Here is a 23,377-nt window from a genome sequence, read left to right on the forward strand (position 1 = left end):
GAACAGCAGCAGGCAGGAAGCCCAGCACAAGTACCGTTTATCTCTGTCCACTGGACCAATTACTGCTCTGTGAAGGGAGAGGGGAAGGAGAATCTGCTGATACAGCTCCTGCTTGACCCCCGCCTTCAGTTCATCTCTCCCACCCCCCTCTACAACACTCCCAGGTAGATTAAAGAGGGTCTTCCGTTCTCAGTCCTCTAGCTGAACTGCAGTGAGCATTAGAGATGAGAGAAAACTGCAGCCACTGTATTTCTTGGCAATCTGCTTGAATAAAAATAGAGATGTGCTGAGTCAGGATTCTCATATCTGCAAACCTTCCCCAGCTGGGGAAAGAGACTTTGTTTCCCCCTCTTTTGGATGTTTACTTAAATTAGGTCTCCCCTTCCCGAGCCAAAGAGATCCATAACCTGCCTGGAAGTTGGTATTTTCAAAGATAAATGCATTCTTTATATATGGATTTCTATGCTCATTTGAACTGCTCCGAACTGTTAAGCCTAAAATATCTGCTTTCTTTGGGGAGATGAAATAAGATCCCCATTTATCTGGTTCCAAATCTACACATCAAACATACCAACACGGTTCCATACTGAACAGACGCCACTTCTTTCCTAGCATCACTCACTGCTGCCTGCCTGACTTCTTAAAGTACAAGAGATTTAGACAAAAGTCAGCGAGGGAGGAAAGCATGGGAGAAGGAAAGATAGCATCTTAAAGAAATGGTCCCTATTTCCCCATCTTGTCCAATGGGAGCAATGAGAGGATGGCAGGGGTACTTCCTCTCCTCCTTGCTTTACTTCATGACCAAAACCACTGACCTTTTTCTTAGTGATAACATGAGGCCCCAGTGGAGAGAGATGAAATACTCTTGCTTCCCTGTGCCAGGAGAGAATGTTAACACACCTCAGGATAGCATCATACCCATAGGGAAAACTAGCAAATACTCTGGCCCATCCTTTATGATAACTGCCTCAATAACTAAGTCAAAACCTTTGCCAATACTGTCTTCTTTGGGAACGATTTCAGTGTTCACTCTTCCTGAGGATTACTTTAAGAATCTAATCCATTTGTCACTTTCCTAATGAACATTATTAAACAAATGTGTTTTTGTTCATTCATTCATTCATTCATTCATTCATCTATCTATCTATCTATCTATTTATTGCTGGTCCCTGTACTTGATATACACAGTGTGACCTCCATGCCTGGGAATGCCCTCCTTTCTCTCCCTCCTTTTGGAATCCTGAGCTCCTTTGTGACTTTGCTCCAGTGCCATCTTTCCTGCCTGAGGCCTATCCTGATACTCCTAGTTGTTAGGGCTTTTACTCATCTGCCAAATTACTTTATATTTACTTATTTGGGTACATTTTGTATTCCCCCAGTAGAATGGAAGCTCCTTAAGGGCAGGTACTGTGAGGGTTAGGGTTAGATTTTGCCCTTCTATCCCTGCCATCTATCACAAAGCTGTACATAGAGAAGGCACTCAACACGTGCTTGTTGAATCAAATTGAATTGAATTTTAGCCTGGGAGCCAGCTGCGGTTCAGCAGAAAGCCCTGAATTTGGAGTGAGGAGACTGTATTTGAAAATGGCTCTGCTGCATACTGGCTGCATCCATCAACTTGGCCTACTGACTGTTCCTCATCTATAAAGTGGAGACATTGAGTAAAGTAGCTACCTCACAAGTTTGTTGTGAGGACTAAATGAGATCGTGTACTCAACTATAAAGTACTATATAAATGTTAACTATTATTATTATTATTATTATTATTATTATTATTATTATTATTTTCCCCTGAAAAACTTTTTCTAAAATATTTCCAAAGAATTTCAAGTTTTGTCAGCAGTGTCTTGTAGTTTGAAGAGCTCTGGATCGGGAGTCAGGCAGGAGTGTGCTGGAACCAGCTTGAACTGGCTTTTGAGAGCCAGTTGTTAAATATTCAACACTCCAGAAATCAACAAACTATGTAAATCAAGTCTTGTTTTATTGTTTTGTTGATGATCGAGACTTAAGAAAATGATGGAAAAATGTTAATAATGCAGATTGAACTTGAAATTATGCCTTGGAGAATTTGTTGTTAAACATTTACTAGCACACTCATGTAGTCAGGAGCTCTGTGTTCTAGCTACCAGCTTTACTGATTGCTCCATGTGTGACCTTAGAATCAAAGAATGTTTGACTTGGAAGGGACTACAGAGATCTTCTAGTCCAACACCTTCATTTTATAGATGAGGAAATTGAGGCCCAGAGAAGGAAACTCACTTGCCCCAAGTCACACAGGGTGGGATAGAGGTGGGATAGAGCTAGGACTGAAAGCTATGTCTTTCAGTTCCAAGGCTAGTGAATACCCTTTCCACTATACTACAGCTGTGTAGGGGCATCTAGGTGGTACTACAGAGGATAGAGCATCCAGCCCAGAGCCAGGAAGATATGAGTTCAAATTTAACCTCACACTTACTAGCTGTGTGATCCTGGGCAAGTCACTTAACCCTGATTACCTCAGTTTCCTCATCTGTAACATGATCTGGAGAAGGAAATGGCAAACCACTCCAGTATCTCTGCTGAGAAAACCCCAACTAGGGTCACAAAGAATCAGACATGACTGAACAACAATAAAAACAACTATTTTGGAAAAGTTACTCTCTTTCTCTGGGATAAGTTTCCTCTTCTGTAAAAAAAAAAAAATCTAGAAGAATTCTAAGGTTCCTTCCAGGTCTCACATTTTAATCTTTTAATTAAATTTAATCAACATATATTAAGTATCAAATGTGTGCTTGGCACTGAGGGAGAGTCAAAGTGTAGATAAGACATGGTTTCTGTCCTCATCAAGCTTATAATCTAGTAATACCTTGGGTCCCACAAATGGAGTTTTTAAAGGATCTTTTTACTTCTTTTCTCTTCCTTCCAGAGGATCATTTCTTTATTCATTCAACAAGCATTTATCAAACACCTAGTATGTGTAAGGCACTGGGCTAGGTGAAGGGAATATATGAAGACAAAAATGATGAGACAGGTTTCTGCCCTCAGAGGGCTTACATTCTACTGGGAGAAAATAATGTGTACAATACAAACTCAGAAAAATAAATATAGGCTATATATAAATTAAATAAAAATATTTTTGGAGGGGCCCAACATCTAGGGGTTCATGATAATGATTGCATTCCATATCTTTGCTAATAATGTGGGAACTATCAATCATGTTGTCAATTAATCACAGTAATAAAGAATGAAAGGAAAGAGATTAGCCAAGGTTTTCTCACAGCTAGCTGTGACAAACAAATACACTTCTGGATTGTAAATATTACAAAGGCCCCAAACTTGTTTATTTATAAACATAATTTATAGCCCACCATTTTCCAAACCATATACTTCTTGCTGTCCTTTCTAGGTTTTTTTTTTTTTGGTTTTCTCTTAGTTTTTTTGATTAAATAATCCTAACCAGTGCTTACATGTAGCAATGAGAAATAAGTATAAATCAGCCCCAGGAATTGCATGTAAATTAGATTTTGAACATATCCATTTCTCTCATTCAGATTCAATATATGACATTCTCATGCAAAATGTCTTTACTCTTCTAAGTTTGGATGATTTTTCCAGACCAATACCAATTTGTCAAACATCATCATATCAAAGGATATATAATAAGATGCTAATCTTAATTCTTTCAGATGGGCTAGACGTTTCAAGTCTCTGGGCCATTTGACACATCTTGATTATAATGGTTGGGGCTCCCTCAACCCTGCCCTCCCTCCCCATAGGGATAAGATGGAATTTCAGTCTCACTTAGACATGTAACTTGGGCTCTATGAAATTTCTCTGCCCTCAAAGACTTTCCATTCTGGCAAGCTGACTCTTAAATTTAAGGTGAGTGCCTTCCCTCAGAACCTAATGGCTTACCTGGATCAGCTTCTGTACTCCTGAAGATCGTAACTGGGTTGAGGAAACAGTTTGTCATACATAAACGGCATCTGAATAATGAACAAAGGAATGAATGAATGAACAAATGAATGAATGAATGAAAAACCCAGTGCCTTGCTCATAATAAGTGCTTAGTAGATGGTTAAGTGAATTGAAAGTGCCCTTGTGACTGACCTTAAGTGCCCTCTCTGGATGGTTGGAAATGCTACTGTTACTCGCAGAGCAGCTCCACCTCCTCTCTTGCCTTCCTCTCCTCAGTTCTGCTTAGTATATTGACTGTGCTTATCTCAACATTGGAGCAGTTATGGTTTGCTACCCTTTAACCCAGAGAACAGCCAGTGGCACAGTAGATGGAGTGCTGGACCTGAAGTCCCAAAGACTTATACTCATGAGTTCAAATATGACCTCAGACACTTACTAGTGACCCTGAGCAAGTCACTTCAGCCTGTTGCCTCAGTTGCTTATCTGTAAAATGAACTGAAGAAGGAAATGGCAAACCTCTCCAGTATCTTTGCCAAGAAAACCCCAAATGGGGTCTGAAGAGTCAGACATGACTGAAATAATTAAACAACAACAACCCAGAGAACACTCAGGTAATAAGGAATAATAAGGGACTTTCATAGAGCACTCTAAAATGTGCAAAACACTGTCCATACTTTATTTCTTTCGAGCCTCATAACCATGAAGTAAGGACTGAAAGGATTATTATCCCCATGTGATAGGTGAGGAAACTCGGGTGGAGAGGTTATATGACTTGTCTACGTTATGTAGCTAGGTAAATGTCAGAGATGGGATCTGAACCCAGGTCTTCTCAACTCATTTGGTACTCTATTCACTGTGCGTCTTGACTCTGAACAAAGAATATTATCATTACAGTCAAGTCAAGTCAAAAAGCATTTATTGAGCCCCTACTATGTCCCAGGAACTGTTCTAAGTGCTGGGGATACAAAGAAAGGCAAAAACATCATACCTGCTCTCAAGAAGCTCACCTTCTAATAGGAGGAAGTCAACATAAAAAAAGCACACACGTGTGCAATATAAACAGTGTAAAAGGGAGGTAATCTTGGAGAGGAGGCAAGGGGAGTGGGCAGCGATGTGAAAAGCTTCTTACAGAAGAAGGAGTTTTAGCTGTGACTTGAAGGAAGCCAGGGAAGCCAGAAGATAGAGATACGGAGGTAGAGTGTTTCAGGCATGGGGGGACAGTCAGAGAAAATGTCCAGAGTCTAAAGATGGACTGTCTTGTTCAAGGAACAGCAAGGAGGCCAGAAACTACATAGAATTTTATAGGAAAGTACAAAGACTTTAAAATAGTACCTTCAGCATCTAATAATAAGAAACATAAATGTTGGCAGTTTGGAACATTATTGCAGCTTTTAAAAGGGAAAAAATGATTTCTTGTTTGGATTTCTATCACATTACTTTGTTCTCCATGGAATCTTTCCTGAAAATAAGCAGAATCATCATTATCATCATCACCATCATCACCACCATTATCATCATCCATCAGCAAGTATTTATTAATTCCCTCCTCTGTACCCATCCTGAGGAACAAAAGATAAAAAGGCAACATTCCTTGCCCTAATGGAGCTTATATTCTGTGGAGAGGAGATAGCATATGCCCATGTAAATATATACAAAATAAATGCCAACTAATCTTAGAGGGAGGCGCTTCCAGCTAGGGGAATCAGGAAAAGGCTCACATAAAAGGTACACCTGAGCTGAGCTTTGGTAGAGGTCAGGGGGAACAGCATTCCAGGCATGAGGGACAGCCTTTGAAAAGGTATGGAGGCGAGAGATTGTATGTCATGTTCAGGAAACAGGAAGTATGCCAGTTTGGTTGGCATGTAGATTTTGTGAAGGGGAATAACACCTCATAAGGATGGAAAGGCAAGTTGTAGACAAGTCATAAAGGACTTTAAATGCCAAATGAATGTGTTTGCATTTGATCCTAGAGATAATAAGGAGCCATTAGAGTTTATTGAATATAGGCGTGGGTCAAATCTGCTTTTTAGCAAAACCACTTTGGCAGCTATTAGAAGGATGGGTTGGAGTGGGGAGGGACTTGAGACATGGAGACTAACCAATTAAGAGCCTGTTGAAATGCTCCAGATTAAGAGGTGATGAGGTCCTGAACTCTGGTTGTAGCTCTCTCGTTCTCTCTCTCTCTCTCTCTCTCTCTCTCTTTATATAGATATATATATTTATATATATAGATATATATAGATATATATGTAGATATAGATATGTATAGATATATATATATAGATATATATATCTACCTAGTTATCTAGTTAGAATATTTGAGCAGAAAGGGAACTGAGAAATCAACTAGGTATAATAATATTTCTATAGTATTTTAAGTTTTGCAAAGTGCTTTCCTCACAAGAACTCTATGAAATAATCAGCACAAATGTTATCATCCTCATTTTACAGATGAGGATACTGAGTCTCTGAGAAGTTAAGCAACTTGTTTATAGTAATGTAACTAATCATTTTCTGAGTTGAGATTTAAAATCTAGTCTCCTGGCTCCAAGTCAAGCACTCAATCCACTCTTCATTGCTGTTTATCTCAAATCATAAAGAACACTTTACATCTAGAAGGAGCCCCATGGTTTATCTTACTCAAAATCCTTATTTTATACATTAGGAAAGGAAGTCCCAGAGAAATGAAGTGACTTGACCAAAGTAATAGTTAGTTGGGAGCAGAGCCCCAGTCTACTGGCTTAGTAAATTCTTATCGACTCCTTTGGAAATGTCAAAAAAGAATTCCCTGACTTGGAATTTGTCTAAGTCATTATTGACCTTTGGAATGAATGTTAGAGAGGAGCTCTCAAGAAAATGAATAGCATCCTCCATGTTGAGAAATGATTCCTTTATTCCCTTATTCCTATCTTCTGCCATGTCCTTTAATGGTGAGAATATTGGTTCACAGAAGTAGGTAGGAAGAGCAGTCAAGAATTTGGTGCTTCTAATGGGAATAAGACATGGCAAGGGTGTACAAGAAATAGGATCTAAAGCTGGAAGAGAGAGATAATTTCACCCAATCCTTTCATATTCTAGATGAGGAGACAGGCCTAAAGAAGGAAGGAAGGTAGGTATGAAGGGAAGGAAGAAGGAAGGAAGCATTTATTAAGCACCTACTATGTTAGAGGCATTTTGCTAAGCACTTTACAAATATCTCGTACCTTCACAACACTTCTAGGAGACAGAAGGATTATTTGTTATCATCCCCATTTTACAGTTGAAAAAATGGGCAGAAAGGTTAAATGACTTGCCCAGGGTCACATAGCTAGTAAGTGTCTCTGAGGTGGGATTAGAACTCATTTCTTCCTGTTGTATCCACTGCATTGTCCCGTTATATAGCTACTAAGTGGCAGAGTCAGGATTTGAACATTGATCCTCAAATTAAATCCAGTGAGTTCTTTTCCCATGATGCCACACAACTTTCTCTGATTTGGTAGGTTTGGTTTCCTCTATCCAAATCCACATAGTTTGTCAAGTGACAGAGAAGCCAGAAGTAACCTTCTTCACTGCTCCATGACTAGGAGCAAAGAAAAACTTTCCAGTCAACAAATTCTACTCTAGAGGAGAGCAGTGTGGCACAGTAGAAAGAGCACTGGGTTTGGAGCCAGAAGACCAAGGTTCAGGGCCTAGTTCTGCCACTTATTACCTGTGTGACCTTGGGCTTCTTCCCTCTAGATCTCAGTTTTTTTTTTCATCTGGAAAAGAGGGGGTTAAAGTAGAGCAATGGTGTCAACTCAGATAGAAATGGGGGCCACTAAACCATATGTAAGGATCCCCACAGGTTACATATTGATTTAGAAAATCACATATTAACATTATCCATGTTTTATTGTATTTTTATTTACTTTGTTAAACATTTCCCAATTACATTTTAATCTGGTTCAGGTCACTCTACAGGTCATGTGTTTAACACCTCTGGAACAGATGACCTCTAAGGTATTTTTCAACTCTCAATCTGTGTTCCTCTTCTTAAGCAACCACCCCTTCAGTGCAGGAGAAGAAAGGTCTTGGATTGAGTCAGGTAGGACTACAAAAGGACTACGAGTTGATTTGAAGGAAAGAGAGAGAAAACAAGACAAAGATAACAAGTTATAGAGACAACAGAGAAGGTTTTATATAAGAGGAAATTCCAACTAGAGGAAAATTCCACTGGGGGAATTTTAGGTCCAAAACAAATTGTCAAACCCTGAATTTTTTGGCAGAACTTCTGAGTTCTCTTAATTTCGGTAAATTTTCTCTGGCACTTGGCACAGTGTCTTCTGCTACCCAGTTAGTCAACTGTTATTGTTGTTGTGGGTGATGTCAGCCCATCGCCACCATAGCAGCTGTTCAGCTGCCTGGGTATGCTGTAGTTTTATTGGAAACAGATCCCATATTACAAGGCAAGGAATCAAACATAAATTTTGTTCTATCCAGCTGCTGTTGGTAAAAGACTAACATTCCCCAGAGTGCTGGTAACAGCCAACACAGACAGCAGTAGTGCATCCCAACTGAAAATACAAGGATCAAATTGGAGAAGGCAAACAATGGTCCAAACAACTTGATATGCTCATAATGGTTATGAAAATGGCATGAGGTTTCAGCAGGTGTGGGCATTGTAATTTTCTCAGGAGACAGTTTCTGAAACCCAGCTGGTAATTGGAGGCACCAAAAACATGGAAGGCCAATCCTGTTGGAATGCTTTGGACTTTCTGATGCCCATCTGGCTACAATAGAAGGTTTACATAAAGAAATAATCAGAGATAAGGTTGAAGAAGTAGGTTGGGGTCACAGTATAGATGACCTTGATGGACAGGTTTGAACTTTCTTCTACAAGTAGTGAGAAGCTGTTAAAGGTTTCAGAAACATGCGAAGTGGAGTTTTAGGAATTTCATTTATTCGTTCAACACCTGTTTTTTGAATGTTGACTATGTGAAGGCACTGTGGTAGACGGGGACTCTACCCTCATTGGAACTTACAGTCATCATCATCACCACCAAATGTTTTTTGAGCAGCTACTCTGTATTGAGGAGCTGCACAAAGATGCATGGCATGCTCTTTCTACCCATAAGGAGCTCACTGTCTGGTTGGAGAGACGAGATATTTAAATGAAGTGATACAAAGCAGAATGTGTTGAGTGGCAGATTAGCAGTTCACACAGTCAAGTGCTCCAGAAAATCAGACGGGAGCAAAATCACTGAAGTGATTTTGGGTGGTGGCATGGGGGAAGGCTCCTGGAGGAAATATGTGCAGGGCCAGGGCAAGGATAAGTGGGTGTAACTTGAACTTGGCCTTGAAGAAAGCATAGAATGGAAACCAATGGAGAAGAGGAAAAGGATTCTTTGGATATACAATCAGAATACCTGAGATCTAGTCCTGGCTTTGTCACTCCCTTGATAAACTCTATGTAAGTGTCTTCCTCACTCTGGACCTCAGTTTCCTCCTTTGGCAAAATGACAAGTTACATTAGATCATCTCTCTTCCTGGCTCTGCCATTTTATGATTTCAGGCACAGGTGGTATCATATTCATGATCTTTTCTGGGGACAAAGAAGAGACAAGAATTACAGAATCTCCAACTGTAAAGACCTCAGTGGTTCTCTAGTCCAACATGAACCTAACCCCAAATCCCCTCGGTGACATTGTGTGGTGATGAATGGTCATTCAGCCTTTACTAGAAGACCTCAAGTGATGGGAATCCACTTCTCCTAGAGACAGCTCGTTCCACTTTTAGAAAACTGTAATTGTTCAAATTGTTAGCAAACCTTTCCTTAGACTGAGCCGAAATTTGCCTCTTTGCAAATTCTACCAATACTCTTCATTCCAGCAAATATAACAAGCATTTATTAAGCACCTCTTATGTACAGGTTATCATGCTAGGCACTGGGGCTACAAAACCAAGACCAATCTCTACCCTTGAAGAGCTTATATTCTATTGAGAGTGGGAGTCTGTGTGTGAGGGGAGGGAATACAATATGTGTATGGGTAAATATATCCATGATCATTTGAATCAGAAGAAAGGTAAAAGAATTAGGGGGATCAAAAACAGCTTCCTATAGTAAGTGGCACATGAACTAGGCTTTACAGAAATCTAGGGATTCAGGGAGGCAGAGGCAAGCAGAGGTCTGTGGGACAACCCAAATTCACAGAGTAACAAGCAGGTCAGTTTTGATGGAACAAAGAGCAGATGAAGGAGACTAATATGAAATAAGTCTGGAAAGGTAGACTGGGGTCATGATGTAGAGGACTTTAAATGTTAAGCTGAGGAGTTTGTATTTTCCCCTAGAGGCACCAGGGAGCCATTGATAATTCTTGAGCAGGGGTGTGACATGGTCAGACTTAAGCTTTATGATGATTCTTTTGGCGAGATTAGATACGTTAGAGAAAGGCAAAAGTTGTAGTTTGATCCAAAATGAATCTAATCCTTTCTCCATTTGAAAATTTTCAACACAGCCAAGAATTATATAGCAGAGTAGTGTAATATGCATTTGAAGAAATGGGTTGGGGCCCCAATGTGGAGGATCAGAGAAAAGTCTTTCTATTCTCCTGTAAGCAGAGAGGAGCCCCTGAAGATTTCTGAACAAATTGCTGATGTGTGCAAAGTGGTGCTTTAGAAATATTAATCTGGCAACACTCTGTCAGCTAGATGGGAGAGGGGAGAGACTAAAGGCATATCAATTCTTACATTATATTGGTTTTGTTCACAGGGGTTCTTTGAGAATCTCATAAGTTGTTTGCCTAAACAGTGCAAGTGGAATTATAACCACTTATAGATAATGTTTATTTGATATCTAAATAATATGGGGTGTTTAGGATGAATTCATCTGACTCTAAAAATTGTCATTTTTTTTTCTTTTCCTGGGTAAATCATTCGATACTAGCTAATTAAGTTTCAAGAAATAAGTAAAAGCAATAAATGATGAGGGAAAAAGTACTGGGATGTCAGGAAAGCTTCCTCAGTCAAACCATCCTGAAATTTCTTTAAGAGTGCACAATGACAAACCAATCCATTTGAAAGTGACTAAGTAAGGCACCCTGCATGACGGAATTGATTTTTGGGTTCAATTTGGACAGAATCGACTGAGCAATTCAGCCAGAGGGTCAAATGGGCTGTGGGTGGAGATGCAGGCTAAGCTTCCTAGATTGCAGGTCCCACACGTGGGCTCATTGATGAGTTTGGCTCAGCCTTTTCCCAGGTGGCCATCCTGAGTGGGGGCAGGGTTATCTTATACATCTTTACCAAATAGCTGAAGCAGGCAGGAGGCTGACATCTGACCCTTGAAAATGTTCAGAATTCATATGTAGGGGCCAAGGAGAAGGAGGATTGTGGAAAAATCGACTTTGAACACTCTGTGTACATTTTAAGGTGTGATGTTTCATATTTGCATTCTTTTTATTTTCTGAAGGACTATTTATTGTATCAATAACACTGATTTCATCTTTTCTCACCAGGTATATCTTCTGGAGCACAGTCTTTATTTTATTTCATTTTTGTGTACTCTTATTTTCTTTGGTTGTTGCCTATGTCTAGTATCTCTATTATTTTCACTGAATCATAAGATTGCAGAGCTGAATTACTTACTTCAACACCCATCCTAGGCATGAATGTTGTTTACCAACATCTAACCTCTGACTAAAGACCTTTCTAGACAGGCAACTCGCTACCCTCCTCTCCACCCTGTCAAAACAGTCCATCCAGTTTTTGGATAGCTCTATTTGTTAGGAAGTTTTTATTTATATTGAGCTGAAATCTGACTCTTGGTAACTTTTATCCAATGCTCCTCTGAGGCCAAACAAAACAAATCTAATCCCTTTTCCATATGACAACCTTTAACATTCTTGAAGACAGTTTTCCAGTTCCCACTAAATCTTCTCTTCTTTGTGACAAACATTCTTTGTTTCCTCAACCCCTCTCTGTAGGTTACTGTTTTGAGCTCCCTCACCAACCTAGTTTCCTTCCTCTAGATCTGCTACAGCTTGTTACTATCTCTTCTAATATGTGGTGCCCAGAACAGAACCCAAGGCAGTAGAAGTGTTCTGACCAATGTAGAATACAGTGGAACTTTTCTTTCCCTTGCTGTGAATGTTCTACTTCTGTTCATGGAATACTAAGATCATATGCAATGTGGCCAAGTGGATAGAATGCCAGCCTCATAAGCCAGTTGGCCTTGGCCTCAAGTTCTGTCTCTGACATGTACTGGCTCTGTGACTCTGGGCAAGTCATAGGCTCTTTGATACCCCATACTGGTCTGGGGAGCTCTCCTCACTAATGAAATCATGACATCTACACCAAAAATAAAAAAAAGAAAAAAGAAATTGAACTTTTTTGGGGGGGGCAGGGTGAACTGTCATTTCATATAGATGATTCCAATTAAGCTGTAATCAACTAAAAACCTTGGTTCTTTTTTTTTTTACATGGGTAGCTGCCTAGTTGCATTTTTCTTATTCTGTATTTAAGCAATTAAGTTTTTTAACTTAACTGTAAGACTTTATATTTATCCTTATTAAATTCTATATTGCTAGATTCAGTCAGTCAATAAGCATTTATTAAGAACCTACTATGTGCCAGGCACTGTGCCAAGTACTGAGGCTACAAAGAAAGGCAAAAGATAGTTCCTGCTCTCAAGGAGTTCCCAGTCCAATGGGCAAGACAACATGTAAACAACTACGTATAAACAAGATGGAGACAGGATTAAATTGGAGAAAATGAACAAAAGTGAGGCACTGAGGACATCAGAAAGTCATCTTGTAGATGGTGAGATTTTAGTTAAGACTTGAAGGGAGCCAGGGAAGCCAGAAGAAAGAGATGAGTAGGAAGAGTATACCAGGTACGAGGGACAGCCAATGAAAAGGCATGGAGATGGGAGACAGAGTGTCTTGTTCAAGGAAGAGCAAGGAGGCCAGTGTTACTGAATCAAGGAGCACACGGAGGAGAGTAAAGTGTAAGAACCCTGGAAAGGTAGGCAGGGGACCAGCTTATGAATGACTTTGAATGCCAAATGGAGGATTTCCTGGAGGAGGAGTTAATTGAGTAAGGGCAAGTTGTGTGACATGGTCAGATCTGTGTTTCAGGAAGATCAATTTTACAGCTGAGTGGAGGATGGACTGGAGCAGGGAGATGAGATTGTTTTGTATTCTGACTCTAATGTATCCCAGCTTCATGTCATTCACAAATGTGATAAGCATGATGATGTATATACACTGCCTGGCACATAATAAGCTAGGCGGTGTAGTAGAAAGAACATTGTACTGGAGTCAGGAAGATGTGACTTCTGGCCTCAGACAGTTACTAGCTGTGTGACCCTGGAAAAATCACTTCATATTTCTCAGACTTACTTTGCTCACCTATAAAATGGGAATAATAATGGCACTTACCTTACAGGGTTGTTGTGAGGATCAAATGAGAAAAATAAACTTAAGATGCTTCGCAAACTTTAAAGTACTATGTAAATCTTAGCTATTAATACATTTTAACTCATTCTTTCCTTTATGCCTTCATGCTAGTTATTGTTAAAATATCAAACAGAGGGGCAGCTAGATGGTACAGTGGATAGAGCACTGGCCCTGGAGTCAGGAGGACCTGAGTTCAAATCCAGCCTCAGACACATAATACTTCCTAGCTGTGTGACTCTGGGCAAGTCACTTAACACCAGTTGCCTCACAAAAAACAAACAAACAAACAAATAAATAAAAATATCAAATAGAATTAGGTCAAAGCCACAGACTTGGAGACTACCCTGCAAGTTGATATCACTCAGTTAATCAACGGCTTTTAGGTCAGGATCATCATCTAAATGAGAGGCATTGTGGAGTGAATATAGCGCTAGATTTGGAGTCAGGAAGCCAGAAATTAATCCCACTTGTCATACTTCTTGTCTGTATTATCATGGGCTAGACACTTGTTTCAGTCTCAGTTTCCTTATATGCAAAAGAAAGAATAGTAACACCTGGAGTGCCTGCTTCCTAGGTCGCAGGTTGGTTGTGAGGCTTCAGTGAAGTGATGCGTGTAAAGTGCTTTGTATTTTTAAATTTAACTTAAAATTTTAAAGAACTATATAAATGTCAGTTATCTCTCTCTATTATACATAGGGTCACCAGAAGGAACATTTATCAAATAATTCCTTTCTGAAATTCAAATACCCTATGTCTATTATCTTAGGAAAACTTGTCTGGCATAACTTTTTCTCAAACCCATGCAATTTCCTGTTGATTATTTCATCCTAAGTGGTCACAAACCACCCCTTTAATAAGCAGTTATAATCTTTTTTTTTTTTAACCAGGAAGCAATTTGGAGCTCCCTAGTCTATTGTTGAATGTATTGACCTTTTCCCATTTGTCCCAATTCCTCAAAGGCCACTAGTCAAGACCACAAATCATGTTCTTTGAGTACCTTTGGATACAGTTCATCCAGGTCAGTGACATGGGCTCTCTTGACATCACCTCCCTCTATATTGGTTTCAAGTACTCCTTAACCATTTTTGTTAAATCCATCCCCATCTGATGATCACTTAACTTGAGAAAAACAGATAAAAGAAGAGTTGAGTATTTCTCCCTTCTCTTCATTATCTAGTATCATTTTTCATTATTATATGTAGTTGTAGAACATTAATGCTAGAAAGAACTTTAGAAATCATCTTGTCAGTTACTGGCAGTAAAATAGAAGCTCAGAGGAGGAAATCACTTGCCCAGAGTTAATAATTAGTGGCAGAGCTGACACTAGAATCCAGGTTTCCACATTCCTTGTCTCGGATATTTTTTCTACTACACTGAGCTAACTCATACAGTTAAAATTAAAATTAAAATTAAAATTAAAGCATACATCTCTCTCAGTTTCTCCATGGAACATGGTGCTTGGCACATAGAGGACACTTAATGAACACTTATTGAATGAATGAATGGACCCTCTTTTAATCAACTTCAGGGAGAATGAGCGGAATCTAACTGCGAGTCCACAGCAACAAGTTTCATCAATGGTAACAAAATATCCCACAACAAACCACCTTGGTAAGTGAATAGCAACTGATTTTGCCCATAGAACAGAGATAATGAAATATTTTAGTTAATTGGACACATTCACAGTGAAAAACTTATTAAGGAATGAACGTATTTTAAGTATATGAGGTTTAGACAAGCTGTGAAAATGACCAAAATATGGGTAACAAGAGAAAGCAGGAGGGAAATCAAAAGGCCTGAATGATCTACCTAGAGGGATAATCTACTCCTAAATAATGGTAAACTAATTTGGATAGGATGTATGCTTTGAGGTGAAAAGTGGCTTATGGTCATCTGTCCCGAATGAGGAACTAAGTTTGCTGAGACCATGGATCTCAAACAAAAGACAAGGAACTGAGGCCTTTTTCTTAGGGGCCCTATGGCCTCAGAGAAGAAGAAGGCCCTAAGGCTATCCTCCTTAAGGCATGAGCTCTCACTAGATGTCCTGGGCAGAAAAAGTTACTGAGCCTCCCCAGATGCAAATAAGATGGCCAAAGCTGACCCAGGCCTTTCTGATGATGCCAGCAGTTCTGGTTACAGAGCCAATTGAAAAAGGCTTCTTCCAACCACATGGTTAGCCAGCCAGAACCAGTTACAGAATGTCCATGGAGGTTCCACAATCTCTCCAAAGTACCTATCTTCCACGTTTTCATGATTCTTTTAGAGTCAAGTTCCTTGTCTTCTCCACTCAGAAAGGTTGCAATGAAAAGAATGGTGTCCCAGAGCTTCCTGACACCTCAAGAGCTCTGGATAGGTCACTCCTCTGTCCCGCTGTGCTCTCTCAAGTTAGGATGATACTCCATAATCTGGTGCCTGCCATTCCAGGGCCATGTTATCTCCCTCTCTCATTGAATTGAATTCAGTTCAATCAAAATTAAAAAAACAAACAAATATTTATTAATTGCCCACTATGTGATAGGCACTGCGAATACAAAGACAAAACTTCAGCAGTTCTTGCCTTCAAAGAACTTACATTCTGCTGAGAAAAACAGAACTATGTTTTATCTAAACTTCAGTCCCTTACACAATCTAGCACAGTGCTCTGCCTATATAATGTGTTTTATAAATGTATGTTGAATTGAATCCAGGTGTTATTAAGCAGTCCTAAATATTTCTCTGTGTTAGTATAGGACTCCTTGGCCATTTGAAAATAAAAGATTCTAAATGGATAGCTTTCTATTATAATTGCCTAAAATCAACATGTATCATCTAATCTCAATGTTAATCAGAGTGAGGAAAGAATTATAATGGTAAGGAAAAGACTTCAAAAGAATTTCCATGCATGTTTTCTCTGCTTTGGTGATGGATTGGATTTTAGATCTGTAACCTAATTGATTTGGGTACTCCCTCCTCTGGGCAGATTGCAGCCCCTCTTTGCCTTCACATCTTTTATTATTCTTGTCTATGACCTCCTGCAAATTCTCTAAATAGGGTCAATCTAACAGACAGCAAAGTTCTTCTTCTAGGCTTTTTATGTATTATATAAAATATAAACACACATATATTTATATCACTCTATCTCTCCACTATCTCTATCTATCTATCTCTTTCTCACTCTCCCCTGCATCTGTCTTAATCTGTCTATACATAAGAATTTTGGTTGAAAATGAAGGGCAAAAGGCCTGAAACTCATATCATGCAATGAAAAGAATGATGTCCCATAGCTTCCTGACACCTCAACAGCTCTGGATAGGTCACTCCTCTGCCCCGCTGTGCTCTCTCAAGTTAGGTTGGTACTCTATAATCTGGTGCCTACCTTTCCAGGGCCATGTAAAAACACTTTGCAAAAATTAAAGCACAATATGAATATTAGTTATTATTATTATTTGCCATTTTGCCTCCCCCATCCTCTATGGTCCAGCCAAACCTTTTAATTTCTTGACACTGGATTTTCACTCATGCTTTTCACTGTGTCTAGTATCTGTATGGTATTGCATACAGTGTTATACCTCATTCATCTGTGGGCCTGGTGAATTTCAAACCAATCTTTAAAACTGTCCTCAAATGTCACCTACTCTATGAAGCCTTCCCTTTTATACCTTGCTAGCAATGCCCTTTCCTCCTTGGGTCTCACACAGAACTTTGTTTTTTTTTTTTTTTATCATGTATTATAGTTATGTCTATATATGTCTTATCCCCCCTCCTAGACTGTAAGCTCTATAATGGTAGGAGCCATGCCTTACCTAAACCACACAATATGTACTTAATCAATGTTGATCGCCTCTGCCGAAGTCTCAGGTGGCAGTCTGTCACTCAAAGGGGAGGTCTTGTAGCAAGGGTGATAGACAATATAAAGTACCCTTCTACTTACAAATTGTGATTCCAGATGGTCAATGGGGGGCCTAAGATTTAGTGGGAAGGTTCAGTTGTTTGTATAGAAATGAAAAAGCAGCCACAGGATAATTGATTTTGCTATTCAGTGTATCTAAGTACTCTCACTGAATCAAGGGATAATGAATATATGATGTGTAGATAACTTAAAAAATGGGATTGCAAAGTATTTTCTCTTCCTACTTTGTCCCTTTCTATCTGCTATCACACAGGTACAGTTGTTTACCTCTTGTGTAGGAAATACTGCTAGCTACCAGAAATTGTTGATCAATCAACAAGAATTTATCAGGCATATATTATGCACCAGGCATGGTGCTAAGTGCTGAGGATACAAAGAAAAGCAAAAAAACAGTCTCTGCTCTTGAGGAACTTACAGTCTAAGGGGGCAGACAACGTATAAACAATTATGCCCCTACAAGATACATGGAAAGTAACCTTAGAAAGGAAAACTCCAATAGGTTAAGGGATCCAGGAAGACTTCTTGCAGAAGGTATTTTCTGAGCTGATTCTGGAAGGAAGCCAGGGATTCTTAGAGCTAGCATGAGGCAGTAGTGCATTCCATGCATGGGGGATGACCCAGGCAAAGAAATGGAAATGGGAGATGAATTTTTGTATTTAGGGAACAGTAAGGAGTCTAGGACAGTTGGATCATAAAGTATGTTGAGCAAAGTAAAGTATAAGAAGACTAGCAAATGAGGAAGGGACTAGCTTAGAAAGGGCTTTAAAAGTCAAACTGAGTATTTTATTTTTGATCTTGGAAGTAGTACGGAGCAAATGAAGTATATTGAATAGATAATATATAGGTAATAGGTAACATAGTTAGGGAATATATAGATAATAGGTAATATAGTTAGACCTGTGTTTTAGAAACATCACTTTGATAGCTAAGTGGAGGATGAGATGGAGTGGATAGAGACTTGTGAAGAGCCTCAGAGTCAACTACTGTACTTTATATGCATTTGATCCTGGAGATAATTGGGAGCCACTGATGTTTATTGAATGGGAAGATGACAATCAGACCTGGGCTTTAGGAAAATCACTTTGGCAGCTGTGTAGAGGATGGATTGAACCAGGGAGAGACTGGAGGTAGGGAGATGAATTGGACAGCTATTGCAATCTTCCACGGAAGAGGTAATAAAGGCCTAAGTTAGCGTGATAGATATGTGAGTCAAGAGAAGTGAATGGATAGGAGGGATATTGTGAAGGAAAAATGATAAGACTCATGGTTTCTACTGTCCATTTCAGCTAGCAATTGCTGAAACTCATTCAGAGGAACAGAGAGTAGAGTTTGTACCTCTTAGGATTGTGAAGTGTAGAGGTGGAAGGTACCTTAGAGATCCACTAGTCTAACCCCTTCATTGTACACAAGAAGACACTGGGCACCAAAGAGGGGAAATGCTGTGATTAAGGTCATGCCCCTTGGATCCTGTTACTGCCATATTACTCAACTATTCTTCTGGGGGCCAAAAGCCTCCTGCCTTTGGCCCTTGTATGGTATCTCATGAAAATAGCTTCCTTTGCCACATCTATATGGCCTCCACTATGCCACCTAGTACTTGATCTGTTGTAAGATAGCAGTATGTGGCTTCCATTGACAGACTATTACTGAAACAGTAAAACATGGCTTCCAGTATAGAAGCATTTGCTCAAGGAGTTACTGGCAATTTTGAACTAGATAAGACATCTAGTTTTTGACCTTAAAAAAAATCAACATGGCATACAAAACACTTCCTTTTTGGAAAAGTCTTCTAGACTTGAATTTCTCCTTTGTCATTAACTGGACATCAGCTTTAAGTAAGGCAAGCTCCCTGTTCCTGGTCTCCCACGGACACAAATAAGTATAAGAAATAGTGTCTTTCCTCAAGGAGCCTATAGTCTAGATGAGATCATAAGGCCAATACATGAATAGTCAATGCTTCCGGGTAGAAAGAAGAGTTCAATGCAACACTATAAGAAATGTCTTGAAGTGGTCCATGACTAATTGCCCCTTCACCTCCAACATGCTTCTCCCTAAGTGAACACAAATATTCAGGCCAGTTTGGAAGGGGAAGATTTCATATTAACCTATTTCAATAGTACTTCAAAGATTGAAAGACATTTGGCATAGACTACCTCATTTGAACCTCATGACAATGCCCTGACATCAGTTCTTCAGGTATCATTTGCCCCATTTTACCATTGTGGAGATGGAAATTCAGAGAAATTAAGCGACTTGCTCAATACCACAGTTAGTAAGTGTCAGAGATGATATTTGAACTCAGGTCTTCCTGACTGCAGGTCTAGCACTCTCTCTACTACACTATGCTGCTTCCTAGAAGGATTGAGATTATCAAGGACCATGGAGGAGGAGGTGTGTGGACTAGGGAAGGGAAAGGCGACTCCTATTTGACTGGCCTTGGTGAAATTGGGATTGCAAGATGAGTTATAGGCTGACTACATGCATGTGAGCCTCGAATCTTTCTCAACAATAGCTGTCCCATCGGGGGCAGCTAGGTGGCGCAGTGGCTAGAGCACCGGCCCTGAAGTCAGGAGGACCTGAGTTCAAATCCGGCCTCAAACCAAACACTTGACACTTACTAGCTGTGTGACCCTGGGCAAGTCGCTTAACCCCAATTGCCTAAAAAAAAAATAGCCATCACTTCCTGACTGGCCACTCACTACCTCCCTGACCACTGCCCCTTGAACACTGCTGAGTATCTGATGGCTTTCCCACTGTAGGTCATTTAACTTCTCTTTTCCTTGGTCTTTTTGGCAAGAGTCACTTACTTGTTCATGTTGGCAGCAAATCATCCTGGCATCCAGCTATTCTTTCTCCTATTTTATTTGTTTTCTTAACCAAACCCATCCATTTAATCTCTCTTGTATCAAGGAGCAAATAGCATTTCTGCATTTCTACCCTACACTCTTGTTATAACAGAACTCAGAATGTGAAGATCTGAGGAAAGGCGCTGATGTTTTGTTTTTTGTCGACAAGGAAATTAAATTGTGAGTTAGTTCTAAACAATGGAAATTGTTGTAGCTGTCCTCTTCCAAAGGATGCTTTTAAATGAAGTACTTTATGTTAAGAACACACAAGAATAATAATAATAATGCTGTATGCAGTGATTTATGAGTATCATGTATTTTCACATCCATCATCTTGTTTCATCCTCACTGCAAGCTTGTTGTAGGCATTGAAGGCACGGCTATATACATGTTGTGTATGATGAAGCTAGGCCATTTGCATGACTGGTAAATGGTAAAGTCAGAACTTGAACCCAAGTCTTCTGATTTCAGATTCACTGGTCTTTCCACTAGATCATAACATGCTAAAATGGACATGCTATAAAGTATCAAATACTGAGCTGTTTTTTCCACTTGGTCTGAAGTTCAATTTAATTCATTTCAAAGTTGGAAGGGATATCAAAGGTTATCTACTCTACCCTGTGCACTATCCTTTAAAACTATCATTAATAACAACTGACTTATATAGAATTGTAAAGTTTACAAAGTCTGTCATATATTTAGGATAAGAGATTAGAGAAAACTAACTGCTTGCCCAGGATCTCAGGTCTAGTGGCCCATACCAGTCCATGGCCTTTGCCAAGTCCATGTGGATTACTCTGGGGTTCATTGCTGGTGAAGCCTGACTTCTCTGTAAGGGAAACAGGCTCCCCATTCTCACACTTATTGGCTTATTATCCACACTCTAGTTATTCCAGGGACAATTCCACCTTTGGCTCTAGTCTAAGGTTTTCCCCAAAAGGAAAAAGTAAAAAAAAATAACTTACCTAATGTATAAACATGAACTAGATGTGGAACAGGTAATTTATTTCTACACAGGAAAAGGAAAGTTAAGCAGAAAAAAATATATATGTATTATATATGTATATATATATAATCTATACACACACACACACACACACACACACACACATATATATATATATATATATATATATATATATATACACACACATATATATAGCACTCTTTCCAGAATGATTAGAACAGAATTCAATAATTTACCTTTTAGATGCAGATAGTTAGCTTGGAAGGTGATAGACTTCATCTTCTGAAAATAAAGCAATTTTTGTCACAAGATTGCTACTTAGGCAATTTCACATTGAACGTCTGCACTGAGCATTGTCCATTCAAATAGTCAAGCTTAAACTTCTTCCCGGAAGCCTCCCTTTATGATGCTAGCCTGTTCCTGCTTCTGTGGCAACCAAAACCACTCTAGTATACAAAGCTACCATTCCCAGACAAGCTCAAAAAGGCCACCTGCTCAAGGGACCCCTCCCCACATGGCTTGTTTGGCTAAATCCCCGTGGCACTAACCAGCAAATGGGATTGCCTTGACTCCACCCACACTTTACTGCAGTCAAATCTTTTTGTCTCTGTTGAGGCCGCTGCAGTGGAGAGCATGAGACCAGCTCAATGCTCAGTAACCCGGAGACGCATGGATGAAGCGGGAGACAGCAAGATGGCAGAAGCTCCTGTTTATTGTAAGCTGGGTGTGACCTTGGGATTGCGTGATCAGAGCCCTACAGCCAGTCCTAGCTATCCCACTCCGCATGAAAGCCTCGTGTCAGGGTCGTGCACAGGATGTGCACGGAACGCTTAGCCATTCAGAGGAGAGCCGAACCAGCCATGGTTGCTGCATGTCCACAGAGGAGAGGTCAGTTAAGACTTCCTTGCTTTCACACAACAGACTGTGACCCTCAACTTCCTGCTTAGAAGCCAGGACTCCGATAGGCAGGGCGCAGCCCGTGACAATTCCTGTGTCAATTCCCTCTTTTTGTTTTAGAGGAGCTGTCTATGCGGATGGATCTCTGCTAGGACTTGTACTTGGGCTGAGATTTTGCGAATCATCTCTATAATAGCTTTTAGTACGCATCCCACGATAGTAGGTAAGCAACAGAGGAGCATGCCAGAGAATACAAGCAAAATAAGTAAATGGGTGAGAGAACCCCACCAAGGCTAGTATATCTATAGTCACACAGGAGATCCTGTGTCAACTTAATGAGTTCAACCTTGGCAGTGCCAAGGTGCTACTGGTCGATGTCATCATTTTCTTTTGTCTCCTTCTCCTCTTGCTGGGTCTCCTCCTTTTCTTCCTGGGGTGTCTCCCGAGTAGGGACAAGTTTGAGAGTTTTCGTTGGCACCCACTTAGCTCCTTCACCTGTTGAGATACAAGCATACCCTGGTCCCCAGGTTAGTACCCTGAAAGGTCCTACCCATTCATTATTGGGATTTTTCCACAGGACCAATTTCTTTCTATCTGTGTATATTGTTGGGCCATCATGATTTAGGGTAGGTGAATTGTGAGGTAAAAAGAATTTCATAGCAGGGGTAATCAAATTTTAAATAATTTATAGTATACAAGATTTTATTAATCTGTCTTTGAGGGGATAACCGCTCAGCTCCCCCTTTTAGTTTTTGAAAGAAAGTTTTGATGGTTTGGTTCATTCGTTCAACAATGGCTTGACCAGTTGGGTTATAAGGAATACCACATATATGCTGTATGCCAAACTCTAGAAAAAAGGCTTGTAATTCTTTGGCAGTATAAGCGGGCCCATTATCAGTTTTTATCACACATGGTGGGCCAATTATAGCAAAAGCATGATAAAGGTGATTAATAACATGTCTAACAGCTTCTCCTGTTTAAGGAGTAGCTATACAAAATCCAGAAAATGTATCCACAGTAACATGGAGGAATTTATGTTTCCCCAATGGTGGAATATGGGTAACATCCATTTGCCATAGAGAATTAGGAAAAAGTCCTCTAGGATTGATACCAGAGCAAAGCAATGGTGAATTGAAAGGGACACATTGAGTGCACCTTTTCACTATATCTCTGGCTTGTTCTCTGGTTAGGCCATAAAGGCGACGTAGAGACCTGGCTGACATATGATACTTACCGTGTCCTTCTTGTGCTTCTTGACAATTGCCTATAAGCATAGAATCCACAATATTATTCCCTGAAAATATGGGACCTAAACTATCTGTATGGGATCTTACATGCATTACATACAGAGGATGTTGTCTTGATCTGATGCATGATTGAAGTTCATAAAACAATTCTGTTATTGGTGAGCCTTCAGGTTTAATATATGCTGTTTCGATGTGAGAAAGCACACCAGCAGCATAATGAC

At 39.8% G+C, this 23,377-nt stretch overlaps 1 long non-coding RNA gene across 1 annotated transcript in view; it reads right to left on the reverse strand.

The window, feature by feature from the left end:
* The window catches only part of LOC114028947, a 19,090-nt gene extending 9,658 nt beyond the window's left edge, over positions 1 to 9,432 (reverse strand). Inside the window, exons 1-2 of the long non-coding RNA XR_003567426.1 lie at positions 9,282 to 9,432; positions 3,895 to 3,965 (exon numbers count right to left, since the gene is read on the reverse strand). This is a non-coding gene — a long non-coding RNA (uncharacterized LOC114028947). The remainder of the gene's footprint in view (positions 1 to 3,894; positions 3,966 to 9,281) is intronic.
* Positions 9,433 to 23,377: the final 13,945 nt, after the last annotated feature.

The sequence above is a fragment of the Vombatus ursinus genome, unplaced genomic scaffold (genome assembly GCF_900497805.2).
Source record: "Vombatus ursinus unplaced genomic scaffold, bare-nosed wombat genome assembly UNPS02014903.1, whole genome shotgun sequence".
NCBI lineage: Eukaryota > Metazoa > Chordata > Mammalia > Diprotodontia > Vombatidae > Vombatus > Vombatus ursinus.